This window comes from Schistocerca americana, chromosome 5 (genome assembly GCF_021461395.2).
Source record: "Schistocerca americana isolate TAMUIC-IGC-003095 chromosome 5, iqSchAmer2.1, whole genome shotgun sequence".
Taxonomy (NCBI): domain Eukaryota; kingdom Metazoa; phylum Arthropoda; class Insecta; order Orthoptera; family Acrididae; genus Schistocerca; species Schistocerca americana.
This window is the reverse complement of record NC_060123.1, coordinates 267,741,767-267,749,865: the sequence shown is the minus strand read 5'-3', so window position 1 is coordinate 267,749,865 and position 8,099 is coordinate 267,741,767.

Sequence of the window (8,099 nt, the reverse complement as noted above, 5' to 3'; positions counted from 1 at the left end):
CAGCAGAATGGCATCTGTACCTTACAAGAGCAAGACAATGAAAAACAAAACTCACAATAAATAAGAAAAATATCTGAAATATAAAAATTTCACACAAATGAAATTAGTCCAGCAATTAGATATGAGGTCTTAGGAGTTGATACACTCATGCAAATGCATAAATTTTAAGTAAGAGCACAGGTGCATCATTTACAGAGTTATTTTACAAACAGTTCGTACATACAAAATAGGATGAAAAAAGTAATAATACAGCCCTGTTCTACAACAAATGGACATTAAGGATATTGGACAATAGTTTTGTGGATCACTCCTGCTGATGTTCTTGTAGATAGCTGTGACCTGTGCTTTTTTGGTTCAAGAGATCTGTGTTAGATTATAGTGAATAGAGGGGCTAACTCAGGCACAAACTGAATAGGGATAGAATCTGATATGAATTCCATCAGGTCCTGGGACTTTGTTCAATTTTAACAATTTCATCTGTTTCTCAACACCATTGAAACTGATATTTATTTCACTCAGCTTTTCAGTGATACAAGAATTAAATTGAGGCAATACTCCCAGGTTTTCCTTTGAAAGGGCACTTGGAAACAGAGTTGACCTTTTCGGCTTTTGCTTTGCACTTTAAATTTCAGCTCCTGTCTCATTTGCAAGTGATTGGACACTAAATTTAGTGCCACTAACAGTCTTTACGTACAACCATAATGTCTTTGGCTTTTGACAATATTCTACTACTGTAGACATTGAAGGATTCATGCATTGCTCTCTTGACTGCTAAACATATATTATTCAACATCTATCTATAGCCTTATGCTTCGTTCTTTAGAAGTTTCTTTAGACTGCTGTAAGCCATGGAGGGACACTCCCACCATGAATTGTTCAACTGTTAACTTTTCTTTCCAACACAAGAATGAGATTTTCACTCTGCAGCAGAGTGTGTGGTGATATGAAACTTCCTGGCAATTTAAAGTTTGTGCTTGGATGAGACTTGAACTTGGGACCTTGGGCTCTCACAGGCAAGTGATCTACCAACTGAGCTATCCTAGCATGAATTATGACCCATCCTCACAGCATTACTTCTGCCAGTAGCTCACCTTCTGTCTTCCAAACTTCACAGATGTTCTCCTATTAAACTTGTAGGACTAATACTTAAGGAAGAAACGATATTGCAGAAGTATGATTTACATTAGCCACAGTCTTGGGGATGTTTCCAAAATGACTTTTTTCACTCTCTGTGCACTGATATGAAACTTTCTGGCAGATTAAAACTGTGTGCTGGGCCAGGGTTCTATCAGTCATGCTTGTGTAACTCAGTTGGTAGAGCACTTGTCCTTGGAAGGCAAAGATACTCGGTTTGAATCTTGATCTGGCACACAGTTTTAATCTACCAAAAAGTTTCATATCAGTGTGCTGCCTGATGTAGAGTGAAAATATCATTCAGGAAACATCCTCCAGGCTGTGGCTAAGCCATGCATCCTTTCTTCCAGGAGTGCTAGATCCTCAAAGTTTCACAGGAGAACTTCTGCAAGGTTTATAAAGTAAGGGATGAGATACTGGTGAAAGTAAAGCTATGAGGACAGGCTGTGAGTCATGTTTGCATGTTTGGGTAGCTCTGTTGGAAGATAACTTGAACGAGAAAAGCAAAGGTCCTGAGAAATTGCCTTGTGGTTACTAGTAGTAATGAAAAAAGTAGACTAGCACAGCTACACTATCTGATTAAGAGTATCCGGACACTCCCAAAAACATACATTTTTAATATTATGTCCATTTTGCTGCTGCCTACTGCCAGGTACCCTATATCAGCGACCTCAATAGTCATTAGACATTGTGAGAGAGCAGAATGGGGTGCTCCACAGAACTCATGGACTTTGAATGTGGTCAGGTGATTGGGTGTCACTTGTGTCATATATCTGTACGTGAGATTTCCACACTTTGAACATCCATAGGTCCACTGTATCTGATGTGATAGTGAAGTGAAAATGTGAGGGGACACACTGCACAAAAGCGTACAGGCCGACCTCATCTGTTTACTGTCTGAGACCGCCGACAGTTGAAGAGTGTCGTAATGTGTAATAGTCAGACATCTACACAGACCATCACACAGGAATTCCAAACTGCATCAGGATCCACTGCAAGTACTATGACAGGAAGGAGGTGAAAGAAACTTACATCTCATGGTCAAGTGGCTGCTCATAAGCCACACTTCATGCTGGTAAATGCCAAACGATGCCTCGCTTGGTGTGAGGAGCTTAAACATTGAATGATTGAACACTGGAAATACATTGTGTGGAGTGATGAATCATGGTACACAATGTGGCAATCTGATGGCAGGTTGTGGGTATACCAAATGCCTAGTGAATGTCATCTGCCAGTGTGTGTAGTGCCTATAGTAAAATTCAGAAGCGGTGGTGTTATGGTGTCATCGTGTTGTTCATGGAGGGGGCTTGCACTCCTTGTTCTGCATGCCACTATCACAGCATAGGCCTACATTGATGTTTTAAGAACCTTCTTGCTTCCCACTGTTGAAGAGGAGTTTGGGGATGGAAATTACATCCTTCAACACGATCGAGCACCTGTTCATAATGCACGGCCTGTGGCAGAGTGGTTACATGAAATAACATCCCTGTAATGGACTGGCATGCACAGAGTCCTGACCTGAATCCTATAGAACACCTTTGGGATGTTTTGGAATGCCAACTTCATGCCAGACCTCACTGACTGACATCAATACCTCTCCTCAGTGCAGCCAAAAATTGGAAATCTCAGAACAGTTATAACAAGTAAAACTGAACTCTACGCTGACAGCCAATGCTGAGGTATAGCCATTGAAATTAGGAGTACAAACAGCCATAAGTTAACTTGCTTAATAAAGCCAGGAGTGAAATTTAGTGCAGTCACATAACTGAGTACACAAAAGATATCTTTATTAATTAATAAAGACTCTTCTGTCTTCCTGGCATCATCGAATGAAGAAAAAGAATAAACTCACTCAAAAGAAGACTATTCGAGCTGAAAGGAACAAATGTCATTATTTTTTCAGTAACATGTTGACACAGCCTGGCAGAGTGGTTCCATGTCAAGAAAGGAACTGAAAATGCTAATACAGAGACATGAAATATGTTCAGTCATTTTTAAACTGAAACATTTATTGACATCAGCAATTTGGGGAAAAGATTCCATAATACAAATGGATTGCACCTAAATAAACTAGGAAAAAAGGTTATAATAACAAAGTTTTTAGAAACAGTAAATAATATCTTAAATGAGCAAGGTGATGCTATGGTCATACCTCTTATGGACAGAAAGTGTATGTTACCTGTAGAATAAAATGTAATTTCTGCTGCCAGTGAAGCTACATCACACCCAACTAATTGTTAAGTATGTTGTTAAAGGAAGGAAACATTCCAAATGAAACCAGTTAACAGACAAGAATCAGAAGAACAAGGTCAGATAGTGCCTGATACAACATATAATGGGCTACCAAGTATGAAGGTTTCTCAGCCTCCAGAAACATCTCACAGAAACACCAGAAATTCACAGAAGAGTACAGCGGTAGTGGCAGATCAAGCACCTGAAGAATATATAGAACAGCACCATCAACAGTGAAAGCAAAGATGGAAAAAACAGCAACAGTAGTAAGTTACTCACCACAGCCCAGAGAACAGCCCATGGGGTGCAGGAAACCTGTGCTTCTCAAGCATTTTTGAAACCTCACCAGGGCACAGGACAAAACATGACACTTAATACCGTAAATATGACCAAACGATCAAAATTTTAATAAAACACTGTGATGCAAGTGAATTTGTGTGACATGAGGAATAAATTGTTAGAATTGGGACATTTCTGCATTGATAAGAAATTAGATGTTTTATGTGTATCAGAGCATTGGCTGACAAGTAATGAGGTAGATTTCCTTGTTTCTCACGGATATGTCGTTCCAAATGTAATGTTTTGGGAACTGAAGAAGATGGAGGTGCAGGGGTACAAGATTCACACATTAACTCATACTGTTCCAAAACAGATGGAGAATTCAGCTGCGTAAATCTTGTGGATCATAACCTGACCATTATAAGTTTCTACAGATCTCCTAGTGGTGACATGGGTATTTTTTGTGAGAATTTTGAATTAGTAATGAAAAAGTGTTAAAATCTAGAGCAAAAATACAGAAATGGGAAATGAGAGTGAGTAAGTCATCATGTCATTTTTCATCTCCTCAGAATGTTCCATCTACATTGTAGCTACAGAAATGGCACACGTGATGGTGCATGTATTGATAACATAACTGTAAAGTTTGAAAGGGAGTTGTACACTATCTGTATTGTTGGTGGGGGATTTGCAGACCATGATCAAATACTTTTTAGGCTTAACTGAAAAAAACTGAAGGACTTGCCTCTAATGCAGGTAACAATGCTAAGGGAAAGATGACATGGGCCAGAGGTTAGCAGAAAGAAGTAGTGCACCAATTCATTCAGAGACTTAAAGATATTAAGTGGGGCTGTATATAATAATGTCAAAAGAGTATAAATGAAACTGCTTTTGAGAGATTCATTACAATTTACTTACATTTGTGGTATATTTGTTCTCCTCTTATAAAAATCAGTCATAAAAGTAGGCCTATAAAGATGAACATTAAGTGGTATACAGATGAACTTATCAATATCAGGCACAATATGTTATCTTTGTAACACATGTATAAAAATTCTTTTAAATGTGGAACAGAGAAGAAAGATAAATTGTACAAATCTTGTCTTGAATGTAAGAGAACATACAGAACTAAGCTTAGAATGGCAAAAAGAATAGTGTGTGAAAGGTACATTGAATGTACTCCTAATAAATACAAAGCTGCGTGGAATGTTGTTGTACAAGAACATTGCACGCATCATGAACATAATATAGCTCTTAACCCAGATAAAGTTAATATTTTTTCATGGATTCTGTAACCAGCATTAGGAACAAAATTAAAGCTACAAGTACTAACACAACTGACCTACTTAAGCAACACCAATGTGGCAACTATTGCTTTAAATGGAGGACAATCACACCTACTGAGATTACACAACAGTGACTTAGTCCTGAAACTCCAAGAGCATGGACTACACTTTGTCATCTAATTACATAATTAGAAACACAGTATGTATAATTAGTGAACTATTGCCCTTTCTTTTTAACAGGTGTCTAGAGTTCGGAGTATTTCCTACACTACTAAAATTATCAAAAGTTATTCCAGTGTTCAAAAAAAGGCAAGAATCATGATCTCAAAAATTAACAACCAGTATCAGTAGTTCCTATTTTCTCCAAAATATTTGAATCTCTTACTTATAACCAACTAAACAACTATTTTGAGATGCATAATCTATTTTCTAACAGTCAATCTGGCTTCAGCAAGAGAAGAAAAATTACCACTGGTGTTCTCTCAGTTTTGAATGAAGTAATAACAGCCTTTGAGAATAAAACTAAAGCTTCGTTTCTATTGCGCATTTTAAGTGAAGCATTTTACTGTATTTCTCATGATATATTACTTGCTAACTCAAATTTTATGGTATACAAGACTCTGCATTGGCAGCAATTGTATTGTACCTAAACAATAGGAAATAGTTTGTCTCTGTCAGAAACAGGCACTCACAGCTGCAAGAAGTTAAAACAGGGACCCCCAAGGTTCTGCCATCGGGCCCTCTTTTTTTTTCTTAATCGCAGTCAACAGTTTACCCCACTGCATTCCCAACTCTGTTATTTGTTACACTGATGGCACAACATTTCTAGCTCAGCATGAGAATACATTAATTCTGCAAGATATGGTGCAAGATGGCATCGAAGCAGCACTAAACTGGTTCTTATCAAATACACTGCTTTGTAACCTTAATAAAAGCCAACAGATTACACTAGGATTGTCAAAGCAGGTAGAGGTGAAAGCAGTTAAAATTCTAAGAATTCACAGAGACTGTAAGTTAACTTGGGAAACACACATCAACTATACCTGTAAAAAATTATCTCAAGTTACCTATTTAGTGCAGGAACTGAGAGTCTTAGTACCAAAAGAATATTTAAGAGCTATTAACTTTGGACTCCTTCAGTCACATATAGAGTGTGGACTGCTGATCTGGGGACTTTCTTCCCACATCAGCAAAATTTGAAATATTCAGAAGAAGGTTGTGTGAGCAATGAGCAGTGCTTGTAGATTAGAGCACTGCTGGCCACTGTTCATACAACTCAAAATATTAACAGTCATTAATCTCTATATATATGTCTCAGCACTGTCTGTGAAAAAATGTAGCAGATTTTGAAATGAGGGAAAACATACACTGCCATAACAAAAGGTGCAAAATAAAATTAGATATACCAAGACACAGGCTGGCAAGAACAAGAGATTCCCATCTCATCAGCAGCTTAAGAATATTTAATAAACTTCCATTTTCTGATTGGTCAGCTCACACAACTAGCTACAGCAGCAAGCTGTTAAACTTGTTACATTTTAACCCTTTTAATGATGTAAATGAATTTATGAATATAAAATCAATTGATATTAATTTTTAAGGTTTTCATTATGTGATGTCATTGACTGTATTTATTTATTATTTTTTTGTTTATCATATCATTTGTAGGTTCTATCTGGAATATGTAATGCTCATTTAGATTTAAGGTACTATTGTAGGAAAATGTAATATGCTATCAATGTAAAATGCCTATTACACATCACGTGGTCAATGGTAAATAAAGAATCTAAATCTCACTCTGGTCTTAATGTTAGGAAATTTATATAATACATCCTCATTCGAACAAAAATAACCTCCTAGTACCAGAAGCAGATTCCAATGGGAAACAATATATGTAAATTTTGTTGTAGACAAGCTTGTTAATAAATTAATATCAAGCCAACACACACATAAACTAATGAAAAAAACTCAGTGTAGCCTGTGAATAAAGGTGCTAGCCTTGGCCACTGACACCTTTTACACTAGTTTGATTGAGAGTCTGTATGCGGAAGCTGCCAAACTACCACTGTTATACTGAAGCAATGTTCTCCTCAGTGGATATGCAGGCCATATTTTTTGCCATGCTGTGTGACCCATCCTATGCCTCCTTCTTTGATAACTCCTTTGACCACCGGTATGGGGTGCTCCCTCTTCTCTGTTACCTCCTGGAGTTCACTGTTGGCTATTGCTCCGGCAGCTTAGCTTCATGCTACCTGCCTCTTTTCCAATGGGTGTGAACCCTTCACAACCTTGACTTGTGCAGCAGCCCATGTTCACCTTGGACTTCATTCGCTTCCTAAGGACTTTATTCCAGCATTGCTTTATCACTGTAAGTTTCTCAACCTTTGTGTGAAACTCTGTGATTGTACCTTCACGTACACTGATGGCTCTTAGACTGATTGTGGTGTTGGGTGTGCCTTTATCATTGGCACCGAGAGTTTTCAGTATGAGCTTCTGGAACACTACTCAGTACTTACAGTGGAGCTCTGTTCCCTGTATCAGGCCACACAGAGCATCCAGCAACACAGATTTTTCAATTGTGCCATTTGTTCTGACTCTCTCTGTGCTCTTCAGAGCCTGTGTCTTCTGTATACCATCCATCCCTTAGTGCAACAGGCTGAGGAAAGCTTTCTCTTGCTTACTCTTGGTAGAGCCACTATGATGTTTATGTGCATCCCCGATCACGTTGATCTGAAAGAAATGGGGCCGCTGACACTGCTGCCAAGGCTGCAGTACTCGTACCTTGGCCCACTAGTTCTTCCACTCTTTCTTATGATCTCTGTGTTGCCATCTGTCAACAGATGGTGTCACTTTGTCATCACCACTTGTCTTCTCTTCATGGGAATAAGCCACTGGTAATTAAACCTCACCCAACAGACTGGCCAACCCCCTCTCAGTCTTCTTGCATGAGGGTATCATTTTTTGCTAGGTTGCATATTGGACACTGTCTTTTTTCACCATCACCATTTGCTAAGTGGTGATCCTCCACCATTCTGTGCTCATTGTCCTCAGCCTTTGACGGTTCATCATTTCCTCATGGAATGTCCTTTTTTTTTAACCACTTACATTTTGATTTATTTTTGCTGTCTGAGTTATCGGCTGTATTATCAAATGATGCATGGGCTGTTGACA